Source organism: Schistocerca nitens, chromosome 6 (genome assembly GCF_023898315.1).
Source record: "Schistocerca nitens isolate TAMUIC-IGC-003100 chromosome 6, iqSchNite1.1, whole genome shotgun sequence".
NCBI lineage: Eukaryota > Metazoa > Arthropoda > Insecta > Orthoptera > Acrididae > Schistocerca > Schistocerca nitens.
The window spans coordinates 475,397,783-475,412,715 of record NC_064619.1 but is presented as its reverse complement, the minus strand read 5'-3'; positions in this window follow the sequence as shown (position 1 = coordinate 475,412,715).

Genomic DNA, 14,933 nt, shown 5'->3' with positions numbered 1-14,933 from the left:
CCTCTCGCAGTGTCCGGAGCAAGTATGGTGGGTCTGACACACCGGTGTCAATGTGTTCTTTTTTCCATTTCCAGGAGTGTATAATCGATGTTAACAAAATTGTCTTCTTCAGAAACGCTTTCCTTCCCATTGGCAGTCTACATTTCATATCCTCTCTACTTCGACCATCATCAGTTATTTTGCTCCCCAAATAGCAAAAATCCTTTACTAGTTTAAGTGTCTCATTTAGTCATCTAATTTCCTATGCATCACCCGACTTAATTCGACTACATTACATTACTCTTGTTATGCTTTTGTTGATCTTCATCTCATATCCTCCTTTCAAGACACTGTGCATTCAGTTAAACTGCTCTTCCACGTCCTTAGCTGTCTCTGACAGAATTACATTGTCATCCGCGAACCTCAAAGTTTTTATTTCTTCTCCATGGATTTTAGTACCTACTCCGAATTTTTCTTTTGTTTCCTTCACTGCTTGCTTAATATACAGATTGAATAACATCGGGGAGAGGCTACAACCCTGTCTCACTCCCTTTCCAACCACTGCTTCCCTTTCATGCCCCTCGACTCTTGTAACTGCCATCTGGTTTCCGTACAAATTGTAAATAGTCTTTCGCTCCTTGTATTTTACCCCTGCCACCTTTAGAATTTGATAGAGGGTATTCCAGTCAACATTGTTAAAAGCTTTCTCTAAGTCTAAAAATGCTAGAAACATAGGTATCCCTTCCCTTAATCTTTCTTCTAAGGTGAGTGGCAAGGTCAGTATTGCCTCACGTGTTCCAATATTTCTACTGAATCCAAACCGATCTTCGCCGAGGCCGGCTTCTACCAGTTTTTCCATTCGTCTGTAAAGAATTCGCGTTAGTGTTTTGCAGCTATGACTTATCAAACTGATAGTTCGGTAATTTTCACATCTGTCAACACCTGCTTTCTTTGGGATGGAATTATTATATTCTTCTTGAAATTGAGGGTATTTCGCCTGTCTCATACATCTTGCCCACCAGCCGATAGAGTTTTGTCAGGACTGGATCTCGCAATGCTGTCAGTAGTTCGAATGGAATGTTGTCTACTCCCAGGGCCTTGTTTCGAGTCAGGTCTTTCAGTGCTCTGTCAAATTCTTCACGCAGTATCGTATCTCCCATTTCATCTTCATCTACATCCTCTTCCATTTCCATAATATTGTCTTCAAGTACATGGTCCTTGTATAGACCCTTTATATACTCTTTCCACCTTTCTGCTTTCCCTTCGTTGCTTAGAACTGGGTTTCCATCTAAGTTCTTGATATTCATACAAGTTGTTCTCTTTTCTCCAAAGGTCTCTTTAACTTGCCAGTAGGCAGTATCTATCTTACCCCTAGTGGGATAAGGCTCTAAATACTTACATTTGTCCTCTAGCCATCCCTGCTTCCTAAATATCTGTCTTACCATTATATAATCTATCTCATACCTTCTAGTATCTCCAGGCTTCTTCCATGGATACAACCTCCTTTTATGGTTCTTGAACCAAGTGTTAGCTATGATTAAGTTAAGCTCTGTACAAAATTCTACCAGGCGGCTTTCTCTTTCGTGTCTTACCCCCAATCCATATTCACCTCCTATGTTTCCTTCTCTCCCCTTTCCTACTATCTAATTCCTGTCACCCATGACTATTAAATTTTCGTCTCCCTTCACTACCTGAATAATTTCTTTTATCTCATCACACATTTCATCAATTTCTTCATAATCTGCAGAGCTGGTTGGCATATAAACTTGTAGGCGTGTGGTTCGTGTCTATCTTGGCCACAATAATGCGTTCACTATGCTGTTTGTAGTAGCTTACCTGCACTCCTATTGTTTTTTCATTATTAAACCTACTCCTGCATTACCCCTATTTGATTTTGTATTCATAACCCTGAATTCACATGACCAAAAATCTTGTTCCTCCTGCCACCGAACTTCACTAATTCCCGCTATAGCTTCAACCTATCCATTTCCCTTTTCAAATTTTCTAATCTACCTGCCCGATTAAGGGATCTGACATTCCACGCTCCGATCTGTAGAACGCCAGTTACCTTTCTCCTGATAACGACGTCCTCTTGAGTAGTCCACGCCCGGAGATCCGAATGGGGGACTATTTTACCTCCGGAATATTTTACACAAGAGGACGCCATCATTTAATCATACAGTAAAGCTGCATGCCCTCGGGAAAAATTACGGCTGTAGTTTCCCCTTGCTTTTAGCCGTTCGCAGTACCAGCACAGCAAGGCCGTTTTGGTTAGTGTTACAAGGCCAGATCAGTCAATCATCCAGACTGTTGCCTCTGCAACTACTGAAAAGGCTGCTGCCCCTCTTCAGGAACCAAAGGACTGATGGTCGCAAAGTAAATGAAATTATGGAATTCTGCTACCCAGGCAGCAAAATAACCAATGACAGACAGAGCAAGGAGGTCATTAAATGTACACTAGCGCTGGCGAAAAGGAAATTCCTGGCCTAGAGAAGTCTATTAGTATCAAACATAGGCTTTAATTTGAGGAATAATTTTCTGAGAATGTACGTCTGGAGCACAGCAATGCGTGGTAATGAAACATGGACTGTGGGAAAACCGAACAGAAGAGAATCGAAGCATTTGAGATGTGGTCCTACCGACGAATGTTGAAAGTTAGGTGGACTGATAAGTTAAGAATTGAGCAGGCTCAGCGCAAATAGGACAGGAAAGTTACATGTGGAAAACACTGACAATGAGAAGGGTCAGGATGAGAGGACATCTGTTAAGATAACAAGGAATGACTTCCACGGTGCCGGACGGAATTGTAGAGGGAAAGAACTGTAGAGGAAGACAAAGTTTGGAATAAATCCAGTAAATAATTGTGGAAATAGGTTGCATGTGATTTTGTGGGACGAAGAGGTTTGCACAGGAGAGGAATTCGTGGCAGGCCACATGAAATCAGTCAAAAGACTGATGACTCGAAAAACAATATTTCCTTTGAATTCCATTTCACATCGTCTACCTTTCCCCATCTCGAAGCCTTTTATACGATCTTCGTGTGATTGTGGTGTGCATTTCCAAATTTTTAACTTGTTTGTCCAAGTGCTAGTTAAAGTTATTCATTCCTCCGGAAAAAAGTTTTCCAATAGTGTTCTTTTCCTTTTTCTTTATTACTTCTTAACGTCTCACGTCTCCTTATTATGCACTGTAAATACCTAAAAGCTTAATAATTCAATAACAATTGTCTTATAGTTTACACCCTTACCTCTCTTTTTCTGCGAAAATTGCCTTGATGAAATGGTTTAAATGGCTCTGAGCACTATGGGACTTAACATCTGAGGTCATCAGTCCCGTAGAACTTAGAACTACTTAAACCTAACTAACCTAAGGACATCACAACATCCATGCCCGAGGCAGGATTCGAACCTGCGACCGTATCGGTCGCGCGGTTCGAGACCGTAGAGCCTAGAACCGCTCGGCCACTGTGGCCGGCTTTACTTGATCATTTGTATATGGTAGGCTGATTTGAAAACGTGGAATTTACTGCTCATTTTTTTCAGTGAAACTGGAAACCTTTTGAAAATGAAACCTGCAAAATAGGTCACATCTTTCTACACAGTGTTTAAGTATTACCACCGGGCAAATCATTTCTGCATCTAGTGTTCAGTGAACAAATGTTGCAGTTTCTTCGGATTGACTGAATACTGTCAACTACAAATCCCCGGATGGATTATATGTAAGGAGATGGTGGTAGAATTAGAATTGCAAAACACCTGAACGAAAGGTTGTACGAAAAGATTAACAAAATTGGGAGAGTGGAGAATATTTATTGAAAAAGCTCACCAGAGGAAGAGAAAAGTTGGTGTAGGGGGAGGAGCGGGAGCGGTATGAACTTAGGCAACCTGGATTATTTATTTAGAAATGACAAAAGCTGTAGCGCAGAAAACCTGAACACGAATACACTGTGCGGACTATTTCGAGTTAAACAAAGAAAGTTGGACGTTATGGCCATGTGGAAATGAACCAAAATTGCGGCTCGTCGGGCAGCCTTGTGCTGATGTCATTCTAGACAGTATTCATACAGTATAACAAGTGACACCCAAACAATTTAGAGATTTTCATAAGGTGTTACTGTAATTTCTTGCTGAAAGCTTCCTACGCCTGCTCCACACGCGAAGCTTTGAAGTACACGTGCTTGTCTTACATGACTGAATACCATGTGTCATGACAGAAATTCTTGGATCGAAGTTTTAGATATTTAAAAAATGGTTCAAATGGCTCTGAGCACTATGGGACTTAACATCTGAGGTCATCAGTCCCCTAGAACTTAGAACTACTTAAACCTAACTAACCTAAGGACATCACACACATCCATGCCGCTCGGCCACCACGGCCGGCTCAGATATTTATTGTTTATTAAACTACAACGTTTTCCGTACCCCACTAAGCTGCATCTATGAAAATGGGATCTTACATTAATGTAAATCAGTATTCTATTTTCTAACGGGCAGTGTCTTCCATTTTTTTTACGGGAATGCGTGAATGATAAAAATATGAAAAATGTGGAAGAGGAAGAAAAAGATAAGTATCTGGATTTTTATAAGGGGTTTGATTTGTACTGGTTAAGGTCACCAGTACCTAGTGTCTGTATCCTACTATGCTTTCAGCTTCTCTTACTATCTTTAAGGGTACTGACTGGTTGGCAGGGAGCGATACCGCACAAGAAATTAGTCTCGGTGCGGGCAAAAATGAACTAAGATCAATGTTGTTTTGTCCTCCTAAGCTAACCAAATTAAATCATCAAGTCATTGATTTCAGCCACTTTTTAAATGACGATGCTGAGCTGCAGTGGTCAAAAGAGTGGCATAGAACAATGAGAGCAGTTTCTGCAGGAATTCTTCATTAATCTCTATTTCTTCATGTCGTTTTATTACTATAAACAAGTAATTAGGGTCTAACAAATATTTAAATTTTCAGAACCACGGGAATCCAGTTACATAGTTGTCTATACTGCAGCGCCTGTATTGTTAGGAAGTACGATGCAAGGACAGCCGTCGTGAATTACCTGAAATATATTCGGGAATACGGGCAACCATCGCCTGTGTAATTGAATGATGACGATGAAAATTTGTGCCGGAGAGGTTCAAAATGGTTCAAATGGCTCTGAGCACTATGGGACTTAACATCTATGGTCATCAGTCCCCTAGAACTTAGAACTACTTAAACCTAACTAACCTAAGGACATCACACAACACCCAGTCATCACGAGGCAGAGAAAATTCCTGACCCCGCCGGGAATCGAACCCGGGAACCCGGGCGTGGGGCCGGAGAGAAACTCGATTCGAACTTCCCACTTTACTCGAATGATTGCCTTAACCGCTTTTGCTATCCGTGCACGTCTCACAGTTCCACAAATTTTATTTGCCATGATTCCATTATATAGGTTATGGTCGTCCGTATCCGCAACTGTATATGTACTTCATGTATGTAATACATAATTCTTCACGTCCATAAACTATACGAAAAACATTTGCTACGTTGTATCCGCAGTTGCAATAACTACAATTTTTTTAACTTTTGTACGGTTTAAAAGATAATAATACATATCAGAATAATTCCTTATTTCGTCTGTTACAGTCCTTGTGGTGATCACTACAAACGCCAGTCGACCGCGAGACTGGGACGTCTGTTGGGTTGCATGGATGTTGGCGTATCGGAATAACAGCAGACGTTTCTCTGTTTTAGAAATAACAGAATATCTTGCAAACTATGTTCCGCCATGTGAGAGAAGTCCACCCATAACACAGACCATCATATTCGTGGTTCTTGTAAGAGTAAACCGATCGGCACATAGTAACAGGAATTCAGAAGATGCTTTCAGGTATTTAGTGTTAATCAAGTTTGAGGGATGAAACCCGTTCTGCTGAAAGTTATTTACATGTTAAGCAAGAAACGTAATTAAAATTATCGTTTGGTTGAATTCATGGAAGCAAGCGATTAATAAATAAATCTAATTTTACATTAATATTCACAGTAAAATAAAAAAATTTCAAATATGTGTGAAATCTTATGGGACTTAACTGCTAAGAACATCAGTCCCTAAGCTCACACACTACGTAACCTAAATTATCCTAAGGACAAACAATGCCCGAGGGAGGACTCGATCCTCCGCCGGGACCAGCCGCACAGTCCATGACTGCAGCGCCTTAGACCGCTCGGCTAATCCCGTGCGGCTCACCAGTAAAATACATTTATCTAAGGAGAGATTTTCAGCATGAGTACAAGGTATTAAAAGTGGTATTCACTTCTTAAATGCAGTCATCTTACTATAAATTTTGATTTGGAATAAGATTCAGTAACTGTAACTTGTGTGGTTGTAGATTTATAGCGATTTTACTTCAAAATGGTAAACTAACAGTCAGGGATTTATCTGATTTCACAGATGTAAATATACTTTTGTGTCAGTATGCGTAGAGGCACATACTTTTTAGTTTATTAAAAAGTAAGTGAATGATGGTATGAGGTACACCGTAAATGTATTTGAGGACTACTCTGAGGACTGAACCTAGTATTACTCGGTACTCGGACATATAATAATTGTTACCGCGATACTCATTAAAGCCTTGTGGTTTCAAGACAACGCGTGAACAGGTTTGTCAGTGGTTACAATACACAGAGGAATAAGAAGACCGATGTGCTGGCACTCCGGTAGGACCAATGCGCCATCCAAAGTGGTTTTTCGAGGTTTTCCTGAAAAATGTGATGCCGTATTTAGTTATAGCCCAGTAATTTGTCGAATTTCGACTTTTCAGGGTATTACTATTACAAGAATTGAGTCCACAGTAAGCAGTCTCTCCCTCGATTCGTACTATGAACTCCACAAAATAATAAATGATAAGAAATTATATTTAGTTCGAGTACTTAATAAATATTTTACATCACTCACCCTCTGTAAAGTCTTTTAATTTAATACCAAATTGTGTATCACTATAGCTGCTTTGGTTTTGGCTTTCGTAGTTTAATGTTGTGCGAGTGAGGTAAATCCGCTGGGGCAATCATCTCAGGTGAACCGTGTAGAGGCATCACTTTCCCACACCAAATGCGTTAGATGACCGTTAGAGATATTTTTAAAATTTGGAATGAGGTTACCAGAAGGATAAAAGTACATTAACCATCGCTTCATAGACTGCGGTAAGAAGTTCTAGGCGCATAGATGTCATCTAGTTTCTAGGATGTTTATCTAATGGCGCTGAAGAGCCAGAAGACGCGTCAGTAACAGTTATTTGTTATTAGGCTGTTAGGAATCGGATAGGAAGCACATTCGTATACAGTCCGAGTGACTGCACCAGAATAAAACTCTTTCTTAATTTATTCTCTGCAGGACGTTTCATGCGAAGGGGCAAAACTTATTTGCCTATTTCGCTGTACATCGAAAGAGGAGATTTTGCATTTTCACTTCGTTTTGCTCAGTTGCCAGATCTTCGGAGGTCGAACGCAAATGAGTACTAATTAAGACTGGGAAGTGACTTGACAATAACTCAGAATCCATCCATACAGCAGACATTAGCTAAAGGGACACTTTCGGAGAATGCAGAATTTGTGTTTGGGATGGTACATCTCTAAGTGTCGTGTTTTCAGTCTCAAATTTCGTATTTTCACATTTCTTTATTTCATCGATGATGTTCACTACTTCCAACATTAAGCATGATGTTTGTGTTTCTATTTTTCTTCTGCATATAGTGAGACCTGCTTTATTTTCCTCAATTATTACAGTCACTCCTCTTCACTGAACTGCTGCCAGTACTTTTACTTACGTCAGATCACGTTCAGGAGCTTGCCTAGATCTCATTTCTCTCTACGTTTTCTTGTTTTCTTTCTCGTAACTTTTTTCTTTTGATTCTCAACTTTGTTAGTGGATTGATATCCTTACCTTTGTGGATGCTTTGTAGTCTTGTATTCAGTTCCTAATTTGTTTCTCAATAAGTAGGCTAGTTAATATTTCTTCATGTCTTCAGTTATTCTGAAGTATACTTCCTTCTATTGCTGTTTGAAAAACGATGTTCGCTACAAAGAGTTTAAACTTGTCATTGGCCCCCATAAATCTGTCTCCGTTACCGTTTATACTCAATACACAATAGGTGGTAGCATTAGAATGTTGAATACAAAATTTCATTACTGCAAAATTTCATTTTGCAATAATCTACAAACTGGTCGAAAAGGTGATGCTTTTTGTGAAATGGTGAAAATAGGATATATTAGACACTTCTTTTACAAGTACCGTTCTCTATTAAAACTTCAAAACTACACTGATTCGAAACTCCTCCTCAGAACGGTAGGTGTAACGTCCAACGTTGGCTATCGATGCTACATAAACTGAAGGAGACTAGCCCGAGAAATCGTTCTGCGAATAAATACAACTTTCGTTTCTTACTTCTCTTTGATCGAGGGCATGATAAACATGAAACTTTGGACATAAAAACTTAGCAACATAAATTTTTTCAGTATAAAATAGCATTGACGTACTGCTTTGTGAATTTCTCCAAAATCAGTTCAAACTATTTTTCTTTTTTGGTAAAGATTAAGAAACTACATCACATTCAATTTGTCTTTAAACAATCTGTTGTCAGTAATTGACTTCAGACTAATCACAGTTGGAAAGAGTGTGTTTTCAAGTACAGGAGGAGGAGGAGGAGGAGATTAGTGTTTAACGTCCCGTCGACAACGAGGTCATTAGAGACGGAGCACAAGCTCGGATTAGGGAAGGATGGGGAAGGAAATCGGCCGTGCCCTTTCGAAGGAACCACCCCGGCATTTGCCTGAAGTGATCTAGGGAAATCACGGAAAACCTAAATCAGGATGGCCGGACGCGGGATTGAACCGTCGTCCTCCCGAATGCGAGTCCAGTGTGCTAACCACTGCGCCACCTCGCTCGGTTGTTTTCAAGTACACAGAAAATCCCGTTTTGTTTTTCAAAATACTAACAATACTTGAAAACGGACAAATTTGAGGGAAAGCACGAGGACAACAGGTTACACTGCAGTAACCTGTTGTCCGAGTTTCATCACGTGTTTTATTTTTTTAAACTAATATATCACTAAATTGCTTTCGTTCATGGTGACAGTGTCACTGCCGGTTCTAGAACATGAACGGGGAACCCTGTTGTTATAGGGGCTACACCCGATAGGCGTGCAATACCAGCTATTGATGGGTTTCTTCATTGGTTCCCAAGCCTAGATTCTTTCAGTAGCATTGCTAGCCCATGTTGGAAATTAAACAGCTCTGGTGGAGCCTTTAAACACAGTGTTCCGAATGAGACTGATTTTTAAGCTTTAAAAGAAAACAGTATTTATGAAAGAAGTGTCGAATATACCACACTTTTACCTTTTTACAAAAGTCGTCACGTTTTCGAGGAATTTTTATGTTATTGCAAAATGGTAGGTGAATGAAATTTTGTTTTAAAAATTCTAGTGCTAACAACCTATTGTGCATTAGTTTCATGTTCAGCTTGCGTTTACTCTATGTAATATAATAATTCGACATTCACATCTTTTCCGTTCTGCGATTTTCGCCCCCAACTTCCATTCGAATTATCTAGCCTTGTTAGATCACTTTGGATAATCAAATCCACGCTTTTTGGCAGTCAGAACCGTGGTATTTCTAATGAGCCCTGTTTGGAAAGTTTCACAGAACACAGTTTTTGCAAAATCAGTACCCAGATACTGCATTTTTTTATCTTTTTACAAAACCTTCCTATTTTGACTACATTTATTCAGTATTGGAAATTGACACACAAATGAAAATCTACATTCGAGAACTTTGTGTTGTTAGGTTACTACATGACAAGTTCAACTTTCGTCATAATTTTAGTCCCCGAGATATGAACAATCATACTTTGAAATTCAGGCTCTCTCTGCGCAAAGTTGCTCATGGAATCAAACAAGTGACTGTATTTCGGCTAGTACTGTTTCGACGAACTCTGAGCTTTACCATTCTTCATTGGCGACATAACATAAAATTTCATCTCACTCCGTGATAGTCGAGCAGGAAAATGTTCCGAAATTAGACGATTTGACACAGAATGACCCACTTACCCATCTCCCTTCACTAATCCCTCTTGTAGCGCACTAACCACACTCGGACAGAAGTGCGCAAAGTAGGAAATAGATTATAGCTAAGCCAGCCGCAGGTGATATCGGATGCTACACCTTAGCTGCCGAGTCCGGGGACATCAGTGACAGGAGAAGCGGCGTTACGCTACCGCTGGGACACGCCGTGCTGGGCGCCACGCACACACTCGTGGGAGGCAGCTGGAAGCTCCAGCGACACTGCTGCTGCTTGTAATGAATCGTGGCGGAGAGTAGTAGTAAAGGAGTCTGAAGAACATAAATCTGTCTCTTTGACTCCGGCTTTCTTCACTGATAAACACAGATTCAGCGTGCCCTTTCTCTGTTTCACAAAACATCAGCATTTTTAGATATCTGCCCGATAACTACTTTTTGGGCAGTCTTGAGGAACTCGATGATACGTCTGTGAGAGTAGGCATGGCTTAAAACAAGGGACAGACATTGATGCTTTGCTCCTTGACATTCGACACATCGCCAGTTGCCTGAATTCAACGAGTGACCATAGCCTTTCCTATGAGAACGTAACAAATATCACATAATACTTCCTCCTCCTATACAATGAGGACTGGTACTGTCTTTTCACAGCGTGCAGCCATCCGATACATTCTGAAGAAGAACCCGTACGCAGAGATGGCATTTTGAGATGCATAATAGGAAAATTTATTGTCCTTACCCTAATAGAATATTTTACATTTTTAAGTGGAAAAGAAGTTTCCGATGCAAAAACCAGTTACCCGGACACTACATTGTTCGTTTCTGTCATTCTAGAATTATGGAATATCGTTGTATGAATGTTATGACGTATGAACTTCTGTTAACGGACTGCCCGCTATTTTTACTGATGAGATGGAAAGTAATGAACACTTCACAATATAAGACCCCAACTTTGTGGGAGATGTATCACTGGTTTTCTCATGTTACTTGCAGATGTTTGTTGTTTATTAGTGCATAAGCACCAATAGCCACACTATCGTGAATTCCAAAGAAAAATCAGTAGTACAAGGAAGAGCTTCAGCATTCCAATGGAGAGGTGTGGTACATGGCTCAAACCCCATTAATACACACACGATATATGGAAGTGTTTTGTAGAAACAGTGGTTCGTGCTCCTCACATAGGAAAATGTCAGATAAAAGTATGTCCAGAAACGATTCTTTTCGATTTCTGTTCATTACTGAAGCAACATTTAAAAGATGGTGTAGCAGAAGTCCTTATGGTTGTTAACTTCTACAAATTTTGACAGAATGTCCCCAAAAATAAGGGGAATAACGTAGTTTATGCGAGATGGAGCTGGTTGAGCACTATTTAAATTATTTTATACGACCTAATCTCTACTGTGGGTAGCGGAGAATCAGGTTCATATCCTGCTCGTCCGTCTGATCTTAGGAGTTTTATCTGTGTGTACATTCATAAGAACTGAGCTGCCCAAAGTAGATTTTATATACAAAGATTCTCTATTAACGTGTATGGAAACTTGAGAAAGTTTTTGATACCATCTGCAGGCGGTAGTCAGTGGTCCATTACAACCATCTACTTGTAGAATCAAGAGCAGAACTTTTAGAACTCCTTCTATCATCTTTCATCATGAGTTTATCATGTTACATGTAATTCCTATAAACTTCAGGCCTGAGTATTACCTGATAATATTCCCTGTAGCGTGTAAAGCCAGTTTTCGAACAGGGATACCGTGGACTAGTTTCGTCGGAAGAGGGAACGTAAGGAAATATATTCCTCGCATATTTTTACGTGACATTCACTGGAAAAAATGCTTAACGGGAAGAAGAAGACTCTCACACAGCAAATTTGATCATACATACAAAAGAAACAACCCTGTGCATTAAAATAGCTGTGGTGACACATGGAAAAAATTACATTTGATTACAAGGCTGTGGGATGCTTTTATTCTGTAGATTGCCACGTGTCCCTAGAACTGACCCTTCTTTTTGAGACTGTCCAGGAAGAGATTAACTCCTATCAACTCTGTAAATTTGGACTCAACGGTATGCTCTTGTACTGCACACACCCCTCACACAGTAACTCCACCTAATTTGCGCACAGCGTCAAGTTTCGGCCTTCGTGGATAACAAATACTCTGCAAGATTTCCACGGTCATAGTTGTAGCCGCTGCACGACACACCATATCAGATAGTTTAGTCGCAATCTTCTGCCTCTCTTGCAGATTTATATCAGTTTCATTCTGCTGCTAGCATTCTTTCACGAACTGTTGTGTTACGGTTCTACTGCGGATCGTAACACAGTTCTTTATTACCAGTTTTACACAATTATATACAATGCGACAGACCTGTATGAACAGAAAAATTGTAACAACAGGATATTTAATAAATAAACGGAAAATTAGGTTTTCGTGTGTCTGGTTTAAAGACAGGAAAAACAGAACGATTTATGGAAATTCCAGAGTACCTAATACAGCTAATCAGAGATCCACTCAAAATCCAAGTACGAACAGTAAACATACAGCAAGAACATACAGGTACTTTGAAGATAGGGACAGAAATCAGACACTGTTGAATACTACCTCAGTTTCTTTTCAGTCTGTGTAATGAGTATGTAACGAGCAGTGCAGATCTAAGAGATATGGAAAGTGGAATGAAAATCGGGGGCTTTTAATCAGCAACTTAAGAAGCGGGGATAACACAACACTTAAATAAGGCAGTGAAGGAGACATTAAAAGTATGCTGGAAAAAATACTGAAAAAAGCGAAAAAGTTAAGCTAAGGACAATTTTGAAGAAAAAAGAAAGATTTTGACACAGAAATGGAGGCTAATGTGGCGATAGACGGAGAAATCATTGACGAAATGTATATTAGGATGTATGGTAGCAAAATGCAGCTCCCGCCCTGAGTAAATAAGGATATGACTTGAAAACGCCTCTATAATTAAATTAAGAATGTTGATAAAGGAAGGAAAATGTCATTACTGGCTACATTAAAAATTGCTGAAACTTTGATCTTCCCGGAGATTTGCAAGGCTGTGAGTCGTGGACATTGAAAACAAGTGGTACGCAAGAAAATCTGTTCTTCTGAAACGTGGGTTTGGACATTATCCCAAGGATTACACGCAACCGCAACGACCTCCGGGAGTGCATGCAGAAACATAATTCATCGTTTCACCAGGACTTGGAGGATCACTACTTTGCTAAAACAACTATTGTTTCCCCGTCGGCGAATTTTGATAACTGTATTCAGTATGTACAAATTACCTTATACAGTATTGTAGGAATAGACGCTCCGTCTAACGACGTTAGAGCCAAATACAGCCGCTGGTTCTGACATCATTATTCAACTACTACGTGTCCGTTACTCACTCCCATGGTTCAGACAAACACGTCATCATTTGTAATGCTCTTTTTTGTATACTTATATCCCTATCAGTCGTATACTACTCTGTCTCTAAACGTTTCTTCCTGATCGTGTTTCCAAACGTTATATGCACTTAGTTCGGGAAGTTGAGTATTAAAAGTACTAAATTAATATTGGTATTTGTGTGGCAAAATAACTAACGTTATTCGAAATAAAAAGGTTGTGAAATATGGACTGGCTCTAATAGGAAAAATGTTAACACGTATCGTTGATTAAAGAGTTAGAACTTCTTTTCTGAAAGTATTTGGATTGTAGCCCTGTATGTTAATGAAACACAGGTGAGAAACGGTTAACTCAAGAAGGGAAAAGACGCCTTTGATGTTTGAAGATTAGATGGGTAGATGGAGTACACCCTGACTAAAAGAAGGAATATGTCGATAGGGCACATTCGAAGAACTCAAAGAATAGTTTATTTGGTAATGGGAGCTTTTGTGAATGCGTGAGGGAGGATTGTGAGGAGGTGCGGCCACAGGGTTTTAAATTTTGGAGCATGCTGAAGGCTTGATTCCAGTAAAGAGATGCAAGTGGATAAGGTTGCAGCATATATAAAGAGATGAATATACTAGAGTAAGCTAGTGAAGAGATCATCATCGTGCCAGGCTTCAAATTGAAGACCACAACAACAACAACAGCAATATCCCAGTCTGCAATAAATGTAGCGGAATATGACAGTTACTTTCCGCTACAGCGCCTTAATTTACTCACTTGAACTGGTGTCCCTGTATAACGCTTCATTCACAGTTTCCAATAGGCTACGATGCAGTGGTGTATTCTTCTGTGTGCCAATTAGACAATACACACTTCAAACAAAACTCACTCAAGTGAAATCGCGATTTCGTTCAGTACTGTTCTGTCTAAAACAGCTTCATTTTAACTTGTGCAGTGTAAGTTCCTTAATTATAATAAGCATGACAACGAGAACCGCTGGTCATCTTCAGGTCCCGAACGTAACCGGCCATCTACAACCGTTTTCATGTGCAATGAACAGGATCGTATGCAGCGGATCAAAATTAGCCAGATTCAGTACCTTCCGTGACAACAACAATCCCAGAATCTTCAGAAGGCAGTCGTCTAACTACACTGGGTTTGTTGCCAAAGAAGGTACGGAATCCAGTTAATTTTGGCCCGCTACATACGATTCTGTCCATTACGCATGAAGGCATAGTAATTGGTGCAGTGAGAAGTACCCTTTGCTATGCTTTCACAACGGTTTGCAGAGTATAGATGTACGTATAGATTTATACATCACACTGAATCCCCTTCACAAGGTGAATATTTGCTGATTGAACATTTGGCAGACGACACCTATGACCATCGCAACCTCCTCTGTGTAAGTGTGATAAATGCCCTACCTTGTTAGTGCGACTCAACGTTGTCAGATACTCGTGTTTTTTGACCAGTATTGCAAACATCAGGAGTGACTTTAGTCAGACCCTTGTGTTTTTTTTACCAGTATCGCAAGGAAAAAAAT